At 45.2% G+C, this 25113-nt stretch overlaps 1 long non-coding RNA gene across 1 annotated transcript in view; it reads right to left on the bottom strand.

Moving 5' to 3' along the window:
- Window positions 1–25113, bottom strand: part of LOC127187893 (uncharacterized) — a 91134-nt gene that overhangs the window by 46424 nt on the left and 19597 nt on the right. Inside the window, exon 2 of the long non-coding RNA XR_007830508.1 lies at window positions 13616–13703. This is a non-coding gene — a long non-coding RNA (uncharacterized LOC127187893). The remainder of the gene's footprint in view (window positions 1–13615; window positions 13704–25113) is intronic.

Raw genomic sequence — 25113 nt, 5'->3', positions numbered from 1 at the left:
CCTGCGGAAGAACAGGGAGAGCTCACCCAGAGCCTGAAAGCATGTCTTCTGCTTCACACTAAGGGAGGCAGACCAGGTCTTTGAATGTTCTTCTTGCTCCATTTTGAAGAGATACTTCTGAAGACCATTCAGTGATCTCAGCCACAAAGAAAAGAAAGAAAGAAAGAAAGAAAGAAAGAAAGAAAGAAAGAAAGAAAGAAAGATGGAGGGAGGGAGGTGTGGGAAGGGAAGGGAAGTGAAAGGAAGAGAGGAGAGGAGAGAAGAGGAGAGGAGAGGAGAAGAAAGGAGAGGAGAGGAGAGAGGAGAAGAGAGCCTATGCTGGCTGGCTCGGGAAGACCAGCAATGAAGTAATGCATCCTAAGCCTCTGACTTCATGAAAAAAGACACAGGACAGGCCAATGAACCCACCATTCCAGAGTCAAGTGCCCGGAGTCTGTACATACAGGGGACCTGGCCTGTACACAGCCCGTGACAGGATAATGATGCCACAAGAAGCCCAGGGAGATGAAGATGCCTTAGGAGACAGGCCAGGATTTCCACATGGACCCAGCTGAGAGATCAAAGCCCACCTCTACATCTGGGGTAGTTAATCACCATGGAAACAAACCTCTGTGCATGTCTATGGAGGAGTTTCTAGATTGGGCTAATTAATATGGGATGATACCCTACATATGGGCAACACCTGGAGCCCAGGACTGACTAGGAGACGTGAGCTGACAATAAAAACGTTCATTTCTCTCTGCTTCCTGATTGTAGTTGCAATATGACCCACCGTCTCGTACTTCTGCTGCTCTGACTTCCTTACTGTTATACGCTATGCCCTCAAACTGTGAGCCAAAATATGCCCTCAAACTGGATAAATGCTTCCTATGTTTCCCCCCATTGCCAAATACGCTGTTACCGCAAAGAGAAAAATAACACCTAGTCCCTCCTTAGTCATGGTCAGTGTCGATTCTAGTATAATAGTATACAGTAGTTAGTTACTCTTGCCTCCAAGAGATAACAGCCACTTCCTGTGGCACAGTTTCAGGAACACACACTAAATAAAAAATAAAATAGAGCACTATATGTTATCCCAGGCTTGGAATCACAGCTAATCTGGAGGCTCAAGGCCTGCTTAGGTCACAGAGTGAGTTCAAAGCCAGCCTAGGCAATTTAGAGAGGTCTTGCCAGAGAATTCATAACTAACTATAAGGATCTATGAAAAAGCCATATGGAAATCCAATGTTTTATATATACGAAGACAGATGGGGGATTGGATTACACTTACCCCATACAGGGGATTATGCTCACCTTAGAAGTCATAGGTTGCTAAATATAAAGGTCAGTACTAGGTGTGGGATACCTGCCCTCCAGTTGTTGATCAAGGTACCGAAAGACTCATAAAACAATATAGACTATTGATATTACTCTTGGCTACCCACCAGAACATGACGGTAAGATTCTGTCACTGAAGATACCACACTCATGGGTGATAAGACATATAGAAACCAAGTTGGTGCTGAACAGGAAGCTTTCACCCTGAGAGCTAGCTCTCTTAGACACCCGGTGGGGGAAGGTAACCAACAGACTTCCCAGCTATGGTGCCTGTGAATGGCAATAATGACCAGTAAGACAGGACAGGTGCGTGCGTGCAACCGTGGCATGAGTGTTATGGGGGTAAGCAGCCACTTCCTAATTGGATTTAAGGTCCACAAAGAAGGAAACACGTGCCTAGTACTGAAGATCTTACCAAGAACCCATGGGCGGGGAACTGACGGGCGCCAGGGATGAGCCCACAATTCTGCTAAATGGATACTGCACCAAACTGCTGTCTAAGTTCGTCTCTCTCTCTCGCTCTACCTGTAACTTAGTGCAGCTCTCAGATCTCAGCAGAGGAGTTTCTTTGTACAGTGGATGGTGGCTAATGCAGAAACTCACAACTAGTCAAAGTTCAGAGAATAAGCGGCTTTAGAGCACCCGGCCATAAAGGAGCCATCTATATCACATTCCCCCCCCCTCCCCCCAAGGCTCAGGCCATGAGAAGAGAGACAGAAGAGAAGGCAAAAAGATGGCAAGAGCCAGAAGTCAAGGGGAGCTGGTGCAAAACAGTGCTCTCTGGACATGGCGCGGCTACACTCATGAACTCATGACAGCTGTGTTTACCCTACACAGGATCCATCCAGTCAACACTCTAACACGGAATGGAAAGAGGTTCACAATGCCCCACCCCTGACTGAGGAGCTATAGACAGTTGACGGCTTCTGAGGAAGGAAGAATCAATTTTCTTTAAAGGCGTGGCCCCGAGTAAGTCAACCACACTGCAGTGGATGGCCCACACCCAGACATATATGGCTCACACAGTCAGTGTTAATGGGTTGTTAAAATTATTTATTTTTAATGATGTAAAAAGAGGGCTATGGATATGGCTCAGTGGAAGAATGCTTGCTTCAGATATACAAGGTCCTAGCAATCCCCACTACCATAAAACAGGAGAGAAAAAATAAAAAGGATGGATCAACCACTATCTACGGAGATAGCCCAGCACCCAGAGTGACAGTGGTAGGAAAAATAAATAAATAAAAGAAAGAAAGAAAGAAAGAAAGAAAGAAAGAAAGAAAGAAAGAAAGAAAGAAAGAAAGAAAAACTGCCCACTGATAAACAGGAAGGGAGTTTGGGTTTCAAAAATCAACCAGTTTCCTTACTGTGGCTGTATCTAGGTTGTGTATCGAAGAAAACAAAAATAATCCTGGGCACAGAAGGGAGATGGAATATTTCCGCACTCAGCACCAGGCTAGCTTGGCTCCTTCCCAGGCATGGGATTCTGGTGTCTCTTTTTAAAATACTAATAAATAAAATAAAGTAGCTAAATCCTGTAGTGGGTGCCAGCAACTGCAACAATGCCTGGGGAGTGGGCGGGAAGTGTGAACATTTGGCAATTACTGACAGCAGCCTTGTTGTGAAGCAAACAGCTGGGAGCTTAAGGCAGGTGTGCTAACACAGCTGGGCCATTCCCACGGCCCCTCCAACTGCCCCTGAGCCTGGGCTCTGCTGTCCACAGAGTTCCTCCCTTCCAGACAGGCTTGAGAAGCTGGCTACCAGCCATGCAATGCCCCTACAGGGGTCAGTCACTGCTCTGCACTTGGAAGCTCTCCCTGACCCACCCTAAAGCCCAGAGGTCCTGCACACCTGCTCCCAGGCCAGAGGCTCAACTGTTTGTTCCTGTTGTCCAAACCACGGACAGGCAATTTGATCAGGTTAAAACTGCCAAAAAGCCTGGCTCACACATGGTGCCGGGCTTTGCAAAGGATTCTGGAAATTTCCATGTTCAAATCCTGCCTTGGGAGAGCTGGCCTCTCATATTCTACCTTATGACATTCTGGGAAATGTACACAAATTTTGGGGGCAGAGCCTGAACCTGAGTGACAGTGGTGCCAATCAGTCTTCTAGAACTTACAGAAATGCAATAATAATCTAAGCCTTGTCCCTGACGCTTGTGAACCTAGCTCTGTCTAACAATCAGCCCCCTCCCACCCAGGGATCTTTGGATGACCTTTCAGGTTCCTCCTTTGATGAGGCTTTAGAAAAAAACTCAATTCCATGAAAGGGAGAAAGACAGCAGGCAGGTGTAAAACCTTGCCATTCCCAAGGACATTTTGGGTACATGCATGTACATACATGTTCGTGTGTGCATATTAATATGTGTGCAAAACAGCTGCCTTTGGCTTAAGTGTGCGTACATGTATATGGTGTGTGTGTGTGTGTGTGTGTGTATTGGGTATGTGTGTATATATATGCCTGTGTGATCAAGGAGTGTGTTTTTGTGTGTGCAGGTGCACAGATGTGAGTTTCTTAATCTCTGTGGACCCTAGTTTCCCTGTCTGTAATGAGGATGCTTCTGCATCAGAGGATTGTCATGAGAGAGCTTTGAAATAACTGTAGAGTGCAGGCACAGGATGTACCCACACATGGTACGAATTCTACACCTCAGTATAGATAGCATCACGGTAGTGTCATCTGCACTTGACCAAGGTTCGCAGATTGAAAAAGAGTAAGTTACTTACTCTTGGCAGGAATGAAAGGCACACAGAAAACAACCCTCGCTAGCACTCCAGCCACAGTGCAAAGCAGGATAGATTGTGGCAATGCAGTTGTCATCAATGCCCTGGACAGCTGAGGCCTTGGCCAGGGGACAGGCAGGCCACCATGTGCCTTAGAATCAGGATAGTCTGTGAATGATGCATCCGGAACTGAGTTGGCTGCAAACCATGGAGGAACATCTGTGGCCATGAAGTGATGATGCCAGAAAAGGTGGCCCCAGCTGTTCAAGTACTTCTCCCCACACCCAAATCTAACACCCCTGCTCGCCCACAACATCCCATCCTTGCCCACACCCACTCTCCTGGACCATCTCACCACATGCCCCCAAGCAAGTCTGTTCCATGGTTATCACTCTTGGTTTGTACAGCAAAAAAAATTTATTGAAACATTATATATATATTGTTATTATATATATTGTTATAAAGAAAAAGATCAAGAAATTTTTCAGCGACAGCAAGATTCTTCCACCCACCCCCCAAGTAGAAGAGGTTTCTGAAGACCTTATCTAATTATTTTACCTTATTTATCTATAGAATTATATCTATCTGTTACACCTAGGGTGTATATTCTTGTGATAAAAATAAACTAGTAATTGACATGACCATGATTTGATCAACTAATGATTAACTTGTATAATGTACTATCCTAAACTGCCTGCAATGGCACTTTCAAAGGATTGGAGGTAAAACTTGTATTCTACTTGAGTTGTCTGGGTACAGTACTTCATATTAGAGTAGAAATATATATAATGTGCATGAAAAATAATCTTAAATTTGAATTCTATACCAATATATCAAAATTAAGCTTATTTTGCATCAATATGCAAAATTCTATACAATGAATTAAAAACAACCTTGTGAGCAACAATTAAGGCCTTAAGTTGAGTAGTAGACTCAATAATTTACTTTTTGTCCTACCATCCCTATATATTTCTATTCCCCCCTTCTTTTTTTCAACTCCTATCCCCAAACCTAAGAAAGAAAAATAAACAAAAAAGGAGACATCCCTGAGTCCAACCTCATTTTCTCTCCGCATAAAACCAATAGTAACTTATAACCAACTCCCAATGATAATAAACATCTATAGCTCAAGAAAGCAACAAAACACCTACTAAACCCCCCTTAAGGGATATGGGGCATCATTCCAGCTGATGTGGGACAAATAATACCTTTGTAGGGGCACAAATAAAATTGGGGAAAATACTTAAACAAGCTAGGAATAGTATTTGTGGTCCAGTTTCTAAACATTGAAAAATTCCAGGCTTAATAGAAGTCCTGTGTGTGACAGTCTGAAATTCTGGACCAACTGGCATCAACAGCTTTCTTTGAAGCTTTCTTGGGAGCTGTCCTGTTCTGATGAGTAACAGCAACTAAAGCACTTGGTGCTGGAACATGAAGGATGCAGGATGTCAGCATCCAGCATGCTGAGAGGAATGAATGAATCCTGTCAGGTCTGATACAGCTTCAGTGTCTGGTTCTTTTGTTCTGAAAATACATCATTTCTCACAAATATTTACAGTCCTAAAATTATAAATGTATGAGATGTGCAGGGTGCACAGGACAATTAAGGCTAGTTCTCTGCTTTTTGTATGAGCAGAAAAAAGACATCTGTAAATCTTCATTCATGCTATACAAAGAATAGCACCTAATCCTAACTCACAGGGATTCTGTAACCAACAAGAAGCATTGTCTATGCATACACATGCATGTCTCAGCCAGTCTCAGAGCTATTCCCATGTAGTGGGATTAGCAATATAAGTTACCTGTTAGATAAGGTCTTCAAAAGCCTCAGAGTCCTACAGAACATGGCATTTAAAGATGTTTTTATTGTGTTAAGGATTCTTTGACAATAAGACAGGTGAACTCCTGGCACCACCCAGCCTACCTCAAAGAAGATGATGAATATCAAAGACCCTCCTTGTGGAGATGGCATCAAATGTGGCAAACCAGCCACTGGGCAAAATGTCCTTGTTTCAGCTACAGAGAGAATTCTGCCTAAAAATAGGCAAGCTTGGATGCAGGCAGAGTCGATGGCTAAACTCTGCCAAGACAGGGTAAGCAAGTCCTCAATAGTTCCTGCCTCACAAATATATCTGTCAGATATACTGGGCCAGAAGGCTGAAGATGATGCTTCAGTGTTATAGAGAGTTTTGGGTGACTGTTCAGACAGCAAACTGTCTCTGTCATTTTTTTTTTCACTCTGGACGCTGCTAGCCTGTACTTCCTGTTTACTCAAGTAATTAATTTTATTCCTTCTCAAGTCTCTGAAGGGGTTGAAGACCAAATAGTTTAGTTTTACAATTAAGCTTAGTTGTTTAGTGGTTAAGATGTTTTTAGGTCTAGATAGATGTTTTAAGTTGATAGAGATGAGACATAGATACTGGATTACATTCAGAATTTTAGACTCACCAAGATAGGAAAGATGTTTTCTTCAAGGTTGCAAAATACAAATAGCCAAAACACTATGAATAAAACATTAATATAATTCCTGATTGTTTCATGGCTCTTCTTGCTGTATGTAGTTTATTTTTATATATGTGCAATAATATAAATGTATATGTAGAAAAAAGTTAAAAATATTTTTACCCCTACTCTGATCTAGCCAATGGATAGGACGTTCTCCACAATTATGTGGAGAATGGGGACTGACTCTGACATGAACTCTGGTGCCCCATATTTGACCACTTCCCCATGGTGGGGAGGCCTGGTGGCACTCAAAGAAAGAATAAGCAGGCTACCAAGATGAGACTTGATAGCCTAAGACCATATAGTAGGGGAGGAGGTCCCCCTCAGTCATAGACCTAGAGGAAGTGAATAGGGTAAAAGCGGGAAAGAGAGAGGAACGGGAGGATACAAGTGATGGGATAACAATTTAGTTGTAATCTGAATAAATTAATTTAAAAACTAAAACATTAAAAGAAAACAAAATAAACCAACAAGAAAAAAAATATTTTTTAAAAAAGAAGAGGATTCAATGGAAAGATCACCCTACCTCTTATTTGAACGCTGAGTTCTATGTGATCACCCTCACCCACTGCCATAACATTACTACATCTAGGAATGTGGGGCAGGGCCAGGCAGGACTCTGGACAGCATTTTTATGGAGCCAGTGACCATGGAAGGGAAGCATCACCAGCTGGGACACACTTTACCCAGTGTTCTCCACCCAGGGGGCCTTTCGTCATCATCACATCTCCACCCAATCTGCCTTGATGCAATCTTTCTCTCCCTGCAGCAATTTTAATCTCAGAAATGGGAAGGGAAGAGTACAGTGCATGTGGGTAGAATATATACCAAATGTAATAAATATCCCAGCTCATCTGCTGTGGATGCCATACAGACAGTAAGTATCTAGTTGTCTGTCTCCAGACATGCATGACGATCTTCTGGGTGACCTTGACCCACATGGGCTCCATGATCCACCAGGTGACCCATGATCTGCTAGCTTCTCTGTACAGGAAGTAGATAGTCTACCATGGCACTGTATAGCTGTGATCATGGGTTCTGTGTCTGTGCATAAATGTTTGTGTACACAAGCATATGTACACATGTGTGTGCTTTTGTGTGTGTGTGTGCATGCATAGATGCATGTGTGTCCAGGTATGCATATGCCCCTTTGTACCCATGTGTGTAGAGGCCAGAAGTATTTTCAAGAAGCCTCCTGCTTTTTGTTTAAGTTCTCTCATTTGCCTGGAGCCTCACCAAGTAAGCCAGGCTAGCTGGCCAGCTCGAAGGCTCTCCCTGTCTCTGCGTACCGTTTCTTCATCCTTAGCATTATAGGTGCTTTTACATGGGTTCTGGGGGTCGAACTCAGGTCCTTAGGCTTGCAAGGCAAGTGCTTTACCGACTGAGCCATCACTTCAGCCCTTGATCCAGAGTTTAAGATGAAGACTACACAGTGGGCTTTTCTCTTCTAAGACAATAGCTGTGTGACGCTCTCAAGCCTCATCTATAAAGTGAGAGAAGCTTCTTTACCTCACAGCTCTTCACTGAAGACTGACTGGATTCTTGGTAAAGTACTTTACATAGGAGAGACGGCACTGCCTGATTCTCTTGCATGCTTTGAATTCTACTTTCAATCTAAAGTAAAGCTGAATGTTGACATACACACACACACACAGAGAGAGAGTTGTGCACAGTTGTGCAATTGTTATCTTTATTTTCATGGGAATACAAAGGAAAACAAGAATAATATATTTATTAGACAAGGCTACTCCCTGCAAATGATGCTTAGAGAGGTGATGATAGGGGCCTACGGCGATGGCTCCATGAACAAAGTGCTATGAAAGAAAGAAGGCCTGAGTGTGGATCCCCAGCAACATAAAGGTCAAGGACAGCAGCACACATCTGTAACCCAAACACTGGGGATCTCACCCAGACATGCACATCCAAGGACTCTCTCCAGACAGATAATCTAAAAGAAAGCTTGTCTCAAAAACCCAGGTGGACAGGCTTAGAGCACTGGTTTTTAGCCTGGAGGTTGCAAACCCTTAGGGGTTCTAATGACCTTTTCACAGAGGGTTGTATATTGGATATCCTGCATATCAGATATTTACATTACAATCTATAACAGTAGCAAAATTATTGCTATTAAGTAGCAATGAAATACTTTTATAGTTGCGGGGAGGAGATCAACAATACCATGAGGAATTGTCTTAAAGGCTCACGGCAGTAAGAAGGTTGAGAACTGCTATGCTGGAGAAAAATATATGATATTGATCTTTGACCTCCATAAAAGCATGATTATACCAACACACACACACATTTGACCTCCATAAAAGCATGATTATACCAACACACACACACACAACACACACACACATGGATGACAAGCCCTAGAAACAGACTTTCTGTACTCATCCTTTCATGGAACTGTGGAACTGTTTTAGGTAGAAATCTATAGTCAAATAAATCTTCAAGCCCTAAAAGTGATTTGGAAAATTCAGAATAAACTAACAGGATATAAAATTTCCCACTGGCTAGTGCAATGGATAGTTTCAACTCTGAATTTCTAATTCACAAAATTATCAAAAATGTTCACTTATCCTTCCATATTTATAATTAATTGAAAGTAAGAAAACTGTGTCATGTATTCAACAGAATTAAGAAGCTGTGAATGGAGCCAAGAGTGAAATGGTCTTCTGACAGCTTGGGTGGCCTCAAAGCCTAAGTGACAAATACACAGCGGAGAGTCCTATGTATGGAGATACCAACTTTCAGGGGCCATAAACAGAAAGTGTCCACTTCAAAGATAAGCTGAGGGTTAGACAGGCAGTTAGACTGAGACCGCGAACCCAACTTGGGTCCAGCCAAAGGCGTGGCTACAAGTTTAGCTGTAGGCAGTGGGGCCTTAGATAGTTATCTGCTCAGAATGTGCCCAGCAGTCATCATGACAGGCTGCAAACCACGACCATCTGCATGCCCCATCACCTCTGTGCATCCCTTCCTGGAAGGCCAAGCCTTGCCTACTAGATTTGTGAACACAGTGCCTCATGCTGCAAGGTGACAGCCATGCTGGCAACTGTCCCCACAACTGGAAGGCATGAAGTATGACACCATTGTTAGCCTGTATGGCTAACCATTGCTCTGTTTCTCTCCAAAACAGAAATAGAGAATTTGCACAAAGAAAACACATTGAATCTGCTTGTAAAAGAGTAGTAACTCTTCACCCCCACACCAGCCAGGCCTAAATCTGATAACATGGGTCAGAAGTACTCAAAAGTTTTGGTCTCGGGGTCCTTGTACACTTAAATTCTGAGAAATTCCGATGGGAGAGATACATATGCATACTCATGTGGGGTGTGTGCACACGTGTACAGGCACACATACATGTAGATGTGTGAATGTATGGAAGCTGGTGGTCATCTCAGGTGTCATACTCAGGAACAGAAATACCATCTACTTCCTTTGAGACAGCGTCTCTCCTATTAGGCTAGACCGGCTGGTGTACAAGCCCCAGGAGCCCTCCTGACTCTGCCCTCCCAGAACTGTGATTACAGGCACACACCACTGCACCTGGTAGTCTTACACTAGTTCTGAGATTGAACTCAGGTCTTCGCATCTACAAAATAAGAGAATTACTGACTGGGCCATCTCCCCAGTCCCATGGGGACTGTTAATGCCATAGTAAAAATGAAAATGGCATAGAATAGAGCCATTGGGGCACTAAGAAAGGAGAGGAAAAGGCTCAATGCTAAGCCAAGCATCTGGCAGACAAAATGAATACCCTGTGAGGATGGACAAGGTGAAGAACAAGACACCATGCAGGGTCTAGGTGTGGCTCTGTAAAACAAAAGCCAGTACCTAGGGGTAACTCCCTAAACTCATCACATTGGAGAGCTCAGCTGATCTAGTGTCACCTTGAGTAATTGAGAAAAAGGACACTACAGGTGTCAGCATTCCCGCCATCCCCAGAAACCATCCACCAACCCATGGAAGATAGAATGAAGGTTGACAAGCTGACTGAGACTGGTGAGGACTTTAATGTAGACAACCATCCCAAACTCTGTGTGTCTCTCCTAGATCAAGCTATTTCCCTGAAATGGATTGTTCCGGTTCTCCTGGCTTGCTGCCTTAGGTGCTCAAAGGTGAACACTAAGGAAATGTTCCTTGTATCATATTCCAGTAAGTTCTTTCTTTGGTCACTATTCCTCTTCCCAAAAGTGTTGTCAAGAGTGAACAGGGTTATCACACTTGAGCTTCAATAAGAATCTATAGCTTTAAAATCCCAGAAGCATAATGAACTGTCAGAGCATGGACATAATGAAAGGGAAAATTTTTAGTTAGCATTAAAGCAACCAGAACAGCAGAACTCTCAGCTCTCTAACTCATAAGTGCAGGTCGGCAGGTATGCTAGCCCAAGGTCCCAGATGATAAGTCACAAAGAATGCGGAGCTAAGAGACAGAGGCCTATTGAGTGTTCCAGGGACCGGCTGGCCATAAAAGATAGGGAGGGTACACAAGGACAAATTCCTGAGAAAAACAGGTACCGGGCATGGTTGAGTGAGTAATGAGCCAAGACCCCTCATCCAATCTTATGGTGTTTGCTTAATCCCCCCTTGAGGCCCACACACAATGTTCCAGGTTTGAGTTTAACCAGATGTGTCGTTAGCTCAGATAAACATCTACCCTTGGGTTCCGAGAAGAACAGGAACCAAGGAATGTTCCGTGTGATTAAGTCTGATCTTACCCCAGATCTGCCTACGCAATTTGCTGATGTTCAAATGTTTGAAACAACCAATCGTGTGTGGCCGCACCAAAACTTCCCGCTCCCCCCGACCTTTGCCATATAAACCCCAAACCCCTGGGCTTCTGGGTCGACCCCTCTGTCTTCTGTGTGAGATACGTGTCGACCCGGAGCTCTGCCAATAAACTACCTCATGCATTTACATCAAGACGGTTGTTTGTGTGTCTTTGGGTGCGCGCCATCCCGAGGCTTGAGTGAGGGTCTCCCTTCGGGGGTCTTTCAATAACATCTTTGGACAGGGCTAACCTCCTCCAGGGCTGGAGTCACCATGTGGCCTTAAGGTTCTACATGGTCCTGGGATGCAGAATCCTTCACAACACATTTGTAGAATTGTCTGCTAAAGGCAGATATTATATAGAGAATATATGCATATGTAGCTGAATAGAATATCTGATTTAAATTGACTTCTCTCTCAGTTACATTAGAACCACAGTAGAGGGAAATTATAACGATTTCTATGGTCTCACAAGGCTAATGAAACATTATAAGGGAATGGTCATGGTGGTGGTGGTGGTGATGATATGATAGTGGTGATGGTAGTTGTGGTGGTAGTGATAACAGATACTATATTGAACCTTTCTATTTGCCAGTCCTCTACCATACATCCTGTCCATGCCTCCAATTTTGTAAACCAAGGTCTGACTCTCATTATGTAGCTAGGTTGCCTTAAACTCACAATCCTTGCACCTCAGCCTCCCAAGTACTGGGATTATAGGTGTATGCCACAATACCTGGCCTATTGTCAAACCCTATTTCAACACACTTTATGTCCACATGTGCTGCCTGTTGATGGCTTAGACTTTCTTTATAAACTAGCAAAACTAGTTTGATTTCAGAATAAATATGAAGCTATTTAGTCATAAGAGGATAGAGAGCACTCAAAACCCTAAAATATAAACAATATGATCAAAGCATTTTGCCAATACCTTAAGATGAACATTTCCCTGGTTGTGATGACTAATCTCAATTGCTACCTTGGTGAGATCTAGAAATACCTGCGTGGTAAACCTTTTTGAATACCTGTGGAGTATTATCTTAATTGAGTTCATTGATGTGAGAAGAGTTGTTCTCTGTGGGTGGCACCATTCCCTATGCTAGGGTCTCTCTGATTCCTGATGGTGGATCACAGCAACTAGAGAAGTAGCTAAGACACTGCCTAGTATCCAGCAGGTTCCACAGGAGGGAAAGGCCATCAGCTTATCTTCAGATAAACTCTTGGGTACCAGAAGCTCTTCAACAGAGAAAGCCAGTGTAAATGGAGGTGAAGTTGCATCAGAGAGATTGCAAGCTTGTAGATGAACTAGGTACCCATGTTTGTGACCACCCCCCAACCCCACTGCCCGCCCCGCCCCATGGGTCAATATTATCAATGCAGAAGAGAGGAGAGAATACTGGGACTCCCTAACAACTCCTTAACAAGCATTTCTTGAATATTTCTAAACCTAGAAAGAAAACAAATTGGACCTACAAAAGAAAGGCAGAGGGGAAAAGAAAAAGATGATTCATCTTGAAAAACCCCTCAGCCTTCACTTCCTATCGTGGGGCACTTGCTGCACCCTTACTGTGATCAACTGTGTTATTTTAATGTCATCATTCTTTCTCTTTTTCTCTCTTTGATCCAGAGATTAGCTGAGCGTATTCTGTGTTGCCCACATCCTGCCCACATCCTTTTATCTAAATGTCTTCAAGGTCTCACAATGAGGTACCAGCAACTTCTCTAAAACACCTTTTGTCTTTTTCTGGGCCAGCCTTTCTGGCAACATTTCTTGTCACTGCAGATGCTAAAAGCACTTTCCTCTTTTTGGCCAGTGTTAGGCAGTGTCACAGAGCTGAGCAGGCAGAAGCAATCTTTACCCTTGGGATGCTAGCATTCTAGTTGGAGAGTCAACTGACAGAAAAGTAAACTCAAGCTGTAATCAGGGAGCAATGCAGACCTAGCCCAGAATTCTGGTTCACAGGGTGGTCTAGATCCAGAATAGTGAGAAAGGAAAAGCTATGTGACAGTTTATAGCAAGAACGTGCCAGAAACGATTGAAACTACAAAAACAAAAATAAAAACAAAAAACAAAACTTTGAACAAGGGCCCAAGTTTGACATACTCAAAACATCCAAGCATCCAAGGGTCACACACGAATGAAGTACAAACAGAAACCTCCAGAAGAGGGGGAAGGGGGGCAACAGCCTGGGAGTAGATCTCTCAGGGACTCACTAACCTGTGCAAGGGAACATCGCAGCTGCGCAGTGGAGGCAGGGCACTGCCCTAGTGATGCAGGAAGAAGAAATGACTTACATTTTTGACTGTTGGGTCAGTGCTGCTGAGAAACAAACCTGGTTCCAACTTCTGCTGTTGGTGAATCAACACCATTGCCATGTTGGTTCTGTGGAGTTAGAGGGAGCCATTAGGACAATATTCAAAATTCCACTTTTAATACATTTCTGACCCGAAAGAAAGAAAGAAAGAAAGAAAGAAAGAAAGAAAGAAAGAAAGAAAGAAAGAAAAGAAAAGAAAAAGAAAATAGCTCTAGGCTCCCACTCAGCTTGGCATATATTAAAAATCTGTTTGGAAGCAAACTGTTTCTTAAAGTACCTTTGGTTTTAATTAGTTTAGCATTTTAATTTTAAGAAAGGATGAGAAACCTCAGTAAGAAGTATCTTCCATTCGTGTGTCTGAGTCTGCACCATGATGTGACATTGAGACAATTGCTGTCGTGTTAATTAATAATTATCTGGAGGACACTGCAAATGTGGAAGGCTGCTGTGACTCACCCACCTCCCTTGCATTCAGTCCAGCTTAAAATCCTATTAATCCCCATTATAAATGACAGGATTGTTTAATTTCTTAAAAGAGACATTTTTTATTACCCACAGGGCCTTTCATCTCAGTGAATTTTTTGGGTTGTGATGGTCCCTAAAACTCATTTTTATTTTTTAAAATACATTATTCCAGGGCTTTACTTATATCTAATTGGACCCATGTTGAGGCTCCATGTGCTGTGCTGGACCCTGGCTGTGCTGGTCTATTTGTAGACCAGGCTGACCTTGAACCCACAGAGATCTGCCTGATTCTATCTCCCTGAAGGCTGAAGGCTGGTGTGCGCCTCCATGCCAGGGTAATCCCGGGAATCTTGAAGGTTATAATTATGGTTAAAGACAATCCACATCCTCTGAGAGGCCACTGATCCATCCAATTCTTTCTCTCTACCATCATTGATACATATTAAATGAATAAGTGTAGGCTTGAGGGTTAAAGGCATTACTTCCAAGTCTGATGGACCTCAGCTCAATCCTGAGGCCTCATGTGGTAGGAGAAAACCAGCCCCTGCAAGTTGCCTTCTGACTGCCACATACAGGTTGTGACATGAGCATCATACACACACACACACACACACACACACACACACACACACACACACACACAAATATAATTTTAAAAGTCCAAAAACTAAATTACTGTCCCCACAGAAAACCCTTGGAGAAAGCCTGTAAGCACTGAGTTGAATCACTCAACATCCAGTCATGGACATTATGACCAGCTAGACATTAGGACCCAACTCAGAGTCTGAGCCATTTGATGGACTCACAGACTAGACTCTACCATCACTCACCTCCACTCTCTGCACCTCCAATGGCAGTAGACACAGCAGCTGCCACTGATGGAGGCTCTTCCCACCATGCACCACGCTGTCTGAAGTGTTCAGATACTATCACTTGGGACAATTGTTGGCTTCACATCATTGAGGGCGTTAGGCCACTAAGGAAGGGCACAAAGCTTCAGCAGGGGAAGAGACTGACTCCAAAGTGTGACAAAATACAGGGAGGGCACTGTTAGAGGTGAATTAAAGGGGCCACAGAGCTTTTGGCCTTTCTCCCGTGGACAGCTGGGTTCTATTGCCCTTCCATTAGGTGCAGCCAATCTACAGCTGTTTGGAAAATCAAAGAATTAGGAAAGTGACTCCAGAAAAATTCTTGGCAGAAAAACAAAACAAAATCAAAAAAAAAAAAAAAAAAAAAACCACCACTCTGATGCCCCAGAGCTAGCCAGGCTCCCAAGTCAGCCTTTAGGAGAGCTTTAACCATGGTTCCAACATTCCCAGTTTGCATGTGAAGTATCTCAGCTGCCTTGCTGGAGAATCCCATTTGATAAGCCCCAGAAGGATTTGGAGGTGGGATGGTTCACTGAGTTTAATCAACTCAGCCTACCCTATTGAGGCTTTCTGCTTGTGAGTAAAATCACCTCAGATGGTCCAAGTAGACCAGCCACAGGAAGAAAGCCACCGAGGCCTCTCTGGCCATCCAAGTGCATCAGACGATCCCAGTGAAGACTTGTCTGGAGTCCTGATCATAAAACTATTATCTATTTTACCATGAGTAGCCATTCCCTGGTGGGGGAGAAGTTGCAATGCCACTATGGAACTGAACAGAAGAAGTAAGGAAGATAAGAAAAGTCAAGTCAGAGCTAAGGCCCACAGTCAGCACGATAATGAAAACCTCAGCTGTCTCCAGGCACTGGAAAACACAGAGCTAATTGTCCCACATCAGTTTTTAAATTAAAGGGTTTAATTGATCAGAGCTCAGCTCTTACTTTAGGGTTTTGAGTGAAAGCCGTTCGTTCTCAAATGCGATCTTTAGAAAACACCCTGAATCAGGAAACAAACAAACAAACAATAACAACAACAAAACAGAACATCCTCAGTCTTCACCGTTATGAATTGTCCTTTTACTGTGATATACTTTCTCAAAAGCAATTCTGAACAGCTTGCTTATGATGCTGCAGCAGCTGTTGGTCCATTTGCTAATTAATGATCTGGGCAAAATCAGTGTAGACAACCCAGCGATAACCAGTTTACAACGATCAGTTCTTTCATTGTCACAGACTTATAAACTATTGACAGCTCTGGAATTTGTACTCATCGCTAGTTAGGAAGCAGACGCTTTTGATGTTTCAGTCATTACTTTATCAATCACATTCAAACAAGAAACCTAGGTGTCCCCTCTTTGTTCCTCAGTAGCCAGTAGATATAGACCAGGCCCTACCCTCAGACCGGTCTCCAGTCTACTCTCCCCACTGTGGTGCAGGACCCTGATGGCGATCTTCTTGTATCTTGTCACCATCCTTGGTCCCTGAGGCCCAGCAAACAATTTTTCATGCCCTAACCCTTAGCATCTATGTCTGTGCTACTACTCTGTGTGTTACTTTTTTCATTGTTATGACAAAATATCTGACGAAATCAATTTGGAAGGAAGAAAAGAAGGAAGGAAGGAAGGAAGGAAGGAAGGAAGGAAGGAAGGAAGGAAGGAAAAAAGACAAAGAAACAAGGATGGGGATAGGCTCAAAGTTTGAAGGTATGGCCTATGATGGCCGGAATGGAACATGGGGAAGCTAGTCGTATCATATACATAAGAAGCAGAGAGACAGATGGCTGCTGGTTCTCAGTTCCCTTTCTCCTTTCTACTATGTGAGAGACTACAGCCCCATGACATGGTGCCACCCACATCAGATGAACCAACCCTCCTCAGATCAATCTTCCTGGAGGTACCCTCACAGAAGTACCTGGAGGTATGTCTCCTAGGTGATTCTAAGTCCAGTCATGTTGACAATGAAGATGAACCACCACACTTAGCATCCAAGGAGACTTGGTAGTTGTAAGTAAATTAAGGATCCTGCGGTACAGTTTATCCTCACTTACCTTGTTGGGCCTTGAGTCAAGAATCCTGGGGGTGGGGGGTGGGGGCAACAGACCAAGAGTCTGGAACCATGATACATTTTGAAGATGGTGGGAGGAACTATGAGCCAAGGAGCTTGAAGAAGAAAGGAAACAGGTCCTTCCTTGAAGAAGCCATGAGCCCAGTCTTGTCTTAGACTTTAGGTATCCGTCCCCTGGTGGTAATGGATATAAAAACTGCTGTGTAAGCTACTGAGTAGAGGGCACTTGTTACAGCAGCAATGAGAGGCTAAGACACTCCCCTCACCAGCAATCAGGCTCCATCCATGTGGAGGGTTGGGTACAGTGGGCCCACGCCTGTAATGCCAGTGCTTGAGAGTTTAGGCAGGAGGATTGCCTCCAGTTCAAGGTCATCCTTGGCTATAGAGTGAGATCCTGTATCAAAATGAAACAAAAGATGGACATTTGTGGATACCACTGCAGGATAGAAACATTTGCTGTTGTTTTAGAAAAAGGCTCCTGTTGAGCAAGAGCGTGAAACTGGACTCACTGAAGCCTGTCCAGCTGCTCCAGTTTGTCATGTTCTTCCTCCTGCTCCTTCCCAGAGGCCTTGGCTCATAAACCCCAGCCCATGGTGCCTTCCTCCTGTCAGAGACAGAATGAGAATGTGTCTCTGAGTGTACCGCCCCACCTTCAGCCTTACAGGCCTAACAGGGAGCTCAAATAACATGCCAAGATCACCCAGCCATGAGCAATTGGAGCTACTCCCCAGGGAATATGACTGAGGTCAGCTCTAACACTCCAAGATGCTTCTTCTTCCGATCAAGGCCAGTGGCAACAGGGGAAAAGCAAGAGGAGAAATGAAGGAAGAAGAGAGGGAAGAGGCATTCTTAACCACGGTGCAAACAAAGAAGCGGTTGTATGGTCACCCAGTCCTTTCTGCTGTTCAATTTAGTCAAAATCTCCTGGACCTGGGCTTGGGAGATGGCTCTGTGGGTAAAATGCTCGCCACCTAAGCATGAGGACCCAACTTGAGATTCTTAGCACCCTTGTAAAGAGCCAGGTGTGGCAGTGTGCACCTCTAACTCCAGCGGTGGAAGGCAGAGACAGGCAGATCCCGAGCTTACTACATAGCCATCTAGCCAAAAGAGCTAGCTCAAGGTTCAGTGGGAAACCATATGACAGAATAAAGGGAAGAAGAGGCACAGGAAGGCATTCCAAATCAACCTCTGGCCCCCGCACATGCTGCCATGAACAAACACACACAGAGAGAAGTGATGGTGAAGGGGAGAGAGAGAGAGAGACAGAGAGAGACAGAGACAGAGAGAGACAGAGAGACAGAGACAGACAGACACACACACAGACAGAGACAGACAGACAGACAGACAGACACACACACACACACACACACACACACACATGGGGGGCAGGGGACACAGAAAGACAGAGATAGAGAGGGATCAGATTCTTCTTCCTATAGAAACCAGACATACCATTGATCTCCTCAAACATGAGCCTGGCTACTTCTACCAATTCACCCGATGCCTTTCTATTACTCAGAACAAGAAGCTTCAGGAGATGCTAGGGCAAGGCAACCATAGCAGCCCAGAGTAAGAGCTAAGGACTCCTGACTGACAGATTTGGGATTACTGCAGATTCTAGCTCCCCTGAGGCTAGGCTTTTGTGTCTTGGCAGAGCTGAGGTTGGGGGTGACAGTCACAGTCACCTGGATGCTCCTGATAGGGCAGGGATTGAAATGAAGTCCCTCTGCCATCTAGGTCCCTCACAGTTGCCCTGCGCTGAGATGACTGTTGATTGTATCCTGGGGCACAGCTTGTCCCTGCTGCTGGCACTGTGGCCATTGTTCCTTTCCCTTTGGTTTGCATGAGCATTCCTGTGGGGACGTAATTTAGCTGGACATATTAAATCACATCATCAGCAGTCACGGGCTGAATGAATTATTGATCAATGGCTGTGAAATCAAAGTGCATCTGTGGAATTACATTAGGAGGCCAGGATCCCTTTACAGTTAAGTTTATTCTACAAGGTCTCCATTGGACTACGGCATTTATTTCTTACTCTCCTGAGTATCTGAGTGCTGACTCTGACGGAGCCACGCCAAATCTGAAGAAATATTCAAAAGCTAGGATGATTTTTCAATTCCAGTGATTGTTTTGTGTTTTCAGTCAAGATACAAAATTGGATTTTCTACCTGTGTGCTCCTCAGAGCCACTGTTTCCAGCATGCCACCCTATCCATTAAATATTCACTGAACGTTGCTGTGGGAAGGGACTGAACCCAAGTACTGCCCTTCCTGGATTGGGCGAGTTTTCCTTTGTGGCTTATCCTGCCCTTTGTATACAGTGCTGTTGAGTCACTTTGGCCCTGTGACACTGGCACCCGTATTAACCCCATTTCACAGTAGAGGAATAAAATAAGGACAAGAAATGTTCTACACTGAACAGTGAGTAAGGAGTCCACTTTCACACGCTCCTGTCTTCAGCCAGTGCGTGGATCTTCTTAGAACCAAAAGAAACCATTGGAGCTATTCACACGGTATCATGCAGGCTTGGCTGGCTCTCTCAGAAAGGCAAAGCTCTGAAGGTTAGCTCGATCAGGAGGGGCCTCAGAGGAAAAGCCGCCTGGCCCTCCGCATCCTTGTAGGAAGGATAGACACACCCCCAAGAGGCTACTGATGAGCTTAAAGAAGAGACTGTGTGTGGCCACAGGCCTAGGGCAGGAGAGGAGCCCACATGAAGACTGAATAACCAGCTGAGGAAACCAGTCCTGCGTCTTAAGGGAGATGAGGGAGGCATTAGGTCCAAAGGAAGCTCCATTTCCCCCAAATTCTGGCTGTTAGACAAAAGTCAGAATTCCACAGGAACTTGTGGCATGCTGGCCTCCAAGGCTCCCTCAGCATTACAAGTATTTAGCTCTTCACAGTATCTAGACTTCTCCACTTCATGGGCTTCCCTCTTCCCAGCCTTTCACTTCTCCTTATAACTCCGCTATTTCGGCTCTGTGTTCTCTTGGTCCCTCTTTGCCTCTCTGTCTCTGTCTCTCTCTGTCTCTCTCTCTCACTCACTCACTCACTCTTCCCCTATACCTCCTCTCTTGGCCAAGTTCAGTCTCTTGGCCATGTTCAGCCTACTACTTTCTCTCTCTATTCTGGACCCTTTCAAATGCCCCTGCTGCTGCTCTCCCTCATGTCTACAACAAAAACCTTCCCCTTAACCATACCTCGGAGCAGTCATGTAGTCAGTTTATACACCTGGTGCCAAAACTTCCAGGTAGGCTGCTGTCAGTTTACACAGTGGGGACTTTGGCTGAGGCACAAGTGTCACTGATCAGATGCTGCAGCCTCAGATGGAGGAACACTCTCTACCGTGGTCAGTCTTACAGGGAATGCCCTTCCCCACAGTGTCTCAGTTGCCTCTTCTGGTTAAACCCAACTCCTACCGCTTAGCTGAAGGTGTTAGTTATATCTAAAAGGCCAGAGACCAGATGAAGAAGATGAAAGAAACCTCTCCGTGGAGCACTATCTGGCATAACTCCCCACATAGTCCGGGTGGGTATCTTTGATTCCTTTAGGTCCAGCCTGGTTTTTAGAAACTCTCCCATTGAGCCACACTCACAGCCCCCTGTGGTCTCTGGTTAGTGGTGGGGACAGCGGTGATCAAAGCAAAGCCCTCTCCTCTTGATCTTACTCACTGGTGTCAGGAGCAGGAGAGCCCCCAGAGAACTGATAACCACGTGACAGTGTCATGCAGAGACCATCCTGCAGATGCTAGCTAGGGAGGTGGGGGAGGGGCTGAAAAGTACCTCCCTGAGTAAAATGCCCAGGAACACGCACATTAGAAGGTGATATGTTAGCACATTAGACCAAAGTCCAGGAACAAGCAGTGGATGATGATGGAAGAGCCAGAGAGCCCATGTGGCTGCACAACAGGACAGGTATTCTGTCCCCTGCTCACCCTCTCAGCTTCACGGTGTTCTGTGTCAGTTTGTGGGCCTTCTGGGATTGGGGCTCCTGAACACTGTATGCAAGGGTTCCCTGTACTCAACAACTTCCCTGTTCCTCTATATGGAGACATAAGATCCCTGGGGTCCTCTTCTAATGTCACACTCTAATGACCTTGCAACGCTAGGTGGGATAAAGCCGACCCTCTGTTTCTCTCAGGCCTCACATTGCTTCCTGACATCTGAAATCCCCAAGCCAACCCCAGTCCCTACAATCCAGCACCTCTTTAGACACCAGGGAACAAACAGTCTGTGTCACACTCCTCCAAGAACTCACCAAGTTCCACCCTGACACAAGCATCAGATGGGCCAAAAGACTTGCAGATATTACCAGGGGCTGAGCTACCAGGCTAGGCCCCTCATACCTCCACCTGCCCTGAAGGTCCCTTGAATCGCCCTGGACTTGAAGGAAAGACAGGCCATTTCCCCTGTCGGGAGAAGAACCTAGCACCACTAAGACTTCCTCTCCCCTCCCCAGGCCTCTTCTCATCCAGCCTGAAGATGGGCATGGCAGGCAGTGGGAGGTACTGGGCCTGTGGAAGGTGTCCAACCTTAATTCCTAGCACTCTCTTGAGAGTATGGGTGCACTTCCCACTTTGGCTGTTCGGCCATGGCTTCTGGCTGTACAAGAAAGGCCCTGCTCATGCTCTGACTCAAATGAAACCACCACATGTGAAGTGTGGCTTCCAGGAAGACACTGCATCCTCCCAGGGACTAGAGCTGTGGCCTCAGGTTTCAGGTAATTCTCCATTTGGCTGCTACCATAACCAGGTCTCCTGATGGACCCCATATTTACTCTTCTCAGGTGCCTTGAATAAGATGTACTGGCCAGTTCTTTCGGATATGTGTAATGCAGCACTGTGTTCTTTGATAAGCAGGCCTTTGAGCATGGGGGTCAGAGGTCATCAATGACAAAGCAGTAAGGATTACAGGGCCAACTGCTTCCATTTAAGGCTGCCCTTCCTCAAAGGGTATGTGGCATGTGGAGTGAGTTCTGGAAGTGGAGACCTGGCTTCCCACAGTCAGCCTCATCAGCCACTCCACATGGGCCATGGGAGGGGAGAAAGGTACCACTATCAAAATTTGTCATCCTGAGCATCGTAACATTGAGCTGACAGTTGACATGAAAGGTTTGCATCATTAAATCTGGGAGTTTTTGTATAACGTGATCAAAAACACATGCAGTTCTGCTGAAACCCCACTTCTCGTGTGTGGTTGGAAGGCATGTCCTTTGGGGCCCAAAACCTCTGAGTGGTTTTGGCTTCAAGATGATTTTTATGGCCAGCAATTCTAATCCAAGACATAGGGAGAACAGATCTCTAAATCACTCCCTGTTGGCCACTCAGCTGTACAAGCAGGACTGTAAGCTCTCAAGAACAGCAATGGCTACGGGAGCGCAGGATGACATGAAATCTGTCCTGAGTGTTGCCTTTGTGTGGGACCCAAGCTGAGTCTGGGTTGATAAGAAAAACAACAGGGGTCATAAGATCTGATGTTGTGTGCTTTCTTCATGTCATTCAAAGACAAATAATAATGTGTTGTTTCCTTGCCCTTCTCACAAGATGCAAATAGGGGAACTGAGGCACAGACCCAGACAGAAAACAGTGACTAAGTAACTCACAGAGACAGTTAAGATGGAGTAGCCGCTCAGCTGCCTGAACTCCTTCCAGTCTCTGGGGCTGCTTCTCTACCCCTTCCTCCCTCTGGACAAGCATGAGAAATCTAACATAGCGCCTGGAAATCAGAACCTCGCAAGTATTCACTTGCAGTTCAGTTTCACCCCTCTGTCCTACTGCACAGCTTCTTTGGGGAGCGCCACACAAGGGCAGGAACCATGCTGTCACACAACACAGATAGCCCACATTTGCAAGAGGCAAAAATTGCTTTGCCTAGTAAAGCGTGACTTTAATAAGCGTTAGATGTTGCGGTTGCATAATTTACAGTGGACATTTTTCTAATGGTGCCATTTTGAACAGCCAAAGCCCTAGCAAAAATGTCTTTTAGACGTACTTTTCACTGGAGAAATGATTTTCTTTTCTACAAATGGTCTCTAAGTGAGAAGAGGATTTGAGTCGATTATTTGACACCAGACACAAAGTATCGGCCTATAAAATGAATTTTAGAAGAGAGATAGGTGGAAAGGGGGACAAGTAAACCATGAATCTCTCCGTCCTAGCAGTGGAATCACATGCTCCTCAGCCTACTTTTAATTAGCCACCAAGCCCAAATCTCTGACAGACATTGTTTTTCCATTGTCCTAACAAAGGTTTTTGTTGTTGTGATGAAACACTATGACCAAAGCAACTTGGGAAGGAAAGGGCTCATTTTTCCACATAATTTCAAATCCCTGTTCATCACTTAAGGAAGTCAGGACAGAAACTCAAACTGGCCAGGAACCTGGAGGCCAGAGCTGAGGCAGAGGCCATGGAGGGATGCTGCTTACTGCCTTGCTCCCCATGACTTGTTCAGCCCTGCTTTCTTATAGAACCTGGGACCACCAGCCAGGGATGGCCCCACCCACAATGGGCTGGGCCCTCCCCCATTAATCACTAACTGAGGAAATGCCCTGCAGATAGATCACATGGAGGCATTTCCTCAATTGGTGTCTCCTCCTCTGTTCAGATGACTCCAGCTCGTGTCACATTGAAATAAAAATAACCAGCACACCCCCAGAGGCAAAGCAGTAATAGCGGAAGTGGACGCAGGCATTGCTTGACAAATGTGGCCATGTAAACGTCTGTAGACTGCATCTTACACGTCAGGACAGTCAATAGAGATGAAAGAAAAGCAGTGCCTTCTACTGAGAGGCAGAGCCCAGGTCCAGCCCAACTGTGACTTACCTGGAGTGACAAGTGAGCAGGGAATTGTAGAGGGGAGTGGACACACCCTCCCAGATGCCTCTGTACAGATAGAGATCCCTGCATCCTCTCCAAGAACAGGACCTGTGGCTTGCATACCATACCATGAGAGCAGTGCACATGGACTCATTAAAGACAAAATAGCAACAGTCCAAGTACCCAGCCATGGCGACTGCCAGGCAGGCTATAGTGATTCAAGTTGCCCATTTTCACCAGCTGTGGCCTTGAGTGTGTGGTGCATAGCTATCTGCAAAGGGCTCTGGCTGGGAGGCCACACATCACACTGTGGCTCCCTCACTCTTCCAATCTGGATCCCATGTAAGCCACTCTCCAGGAAGATGCCAGTCGTTCAGTGCCACCCGGGGACTGCGGAGCCCTCCACCTTCATAGACTGAGCAGCTACCAGGTCCTCAGTTCCCAGCATGCACATGGCCATCCCTACCATGTAAACCAACCTAATTGGTTCTATCTGTTCTGTTCTTCTAGAGAACCCTGGTGGATACAGTTGGAACATTCTTCAAGGTACAAAACAACAACAAAAACAAAAACAAACAAAACAAAACAAGAAACACCCACAACTCTTAGCTTGCATGAGTTTTAATCAGGAATGGAGCCTCCAAGTTACCAAGAGCTTCCCAGGAAATTGACGTGATGTTCTGGGTCACACGGCGCTTGGCTGTGTGAAGCCTCCAGAGGTTCAGCTGCTAATATACAAAGCCTCCACAGTGCAGACTCAATGCACATAGGACAGAAGAAATGTGCTTGCAAGGGGGTGAAATAAAACCTACTGCCACAGGAGTAATGGTACCAGTCAAGCCGTGGGCCTATGGCCAGAAAGCTAGCAACAGGAGGAATGGGTGTCAGGGAACAGGACATCAGGGAAGCACCCACCTGGCTGAGGCTACATGGAGGAAGGTCAGACCACGCTTACCTTAAACCTACAGCTAAGTCCAACCATCCTGTTCTGAGGCCGTCTTCATAATTACCTCATGGTGGCTGCAGAACTGCACCTCTTAGCTTTGTTTGAAGATCAGAGGACAAGCTATGAGAGTCGGTTCTCTCTTTCCACCATGTGAACTCGTGGGGATTGAACTCAGGTTCTCCAGCTTTGGCAGCAGCAGCCTTTAACCAGTGAGCCATCTCACCGGCTGTGGTAGTTTGAATAAAAATGTCTCCATCGGCTCATATATTTGAGTGTCTGTTTTCTGATTGATGGATCTGTTTAGGAAGGATTAGGAGATGTGGCC

This window comes from Acomys russatus, chromosome 1, assembly GCF_903995435.1.
Source record: "Acomys russatus chromosome 1, mAcoRus1.1, whole genome shotgun sequence".
Lineage (NCBI taxonomy): Eukaryota > Metazoa > Chordata > Mammalia > Rodentia > Muridae > Acomys > Acomys russatus.
The sequence above is the reverse complement of the archived record's forward strand: the minus strand, read 5'-3'. Positions and strand labels throughout refer to the sequence as shown.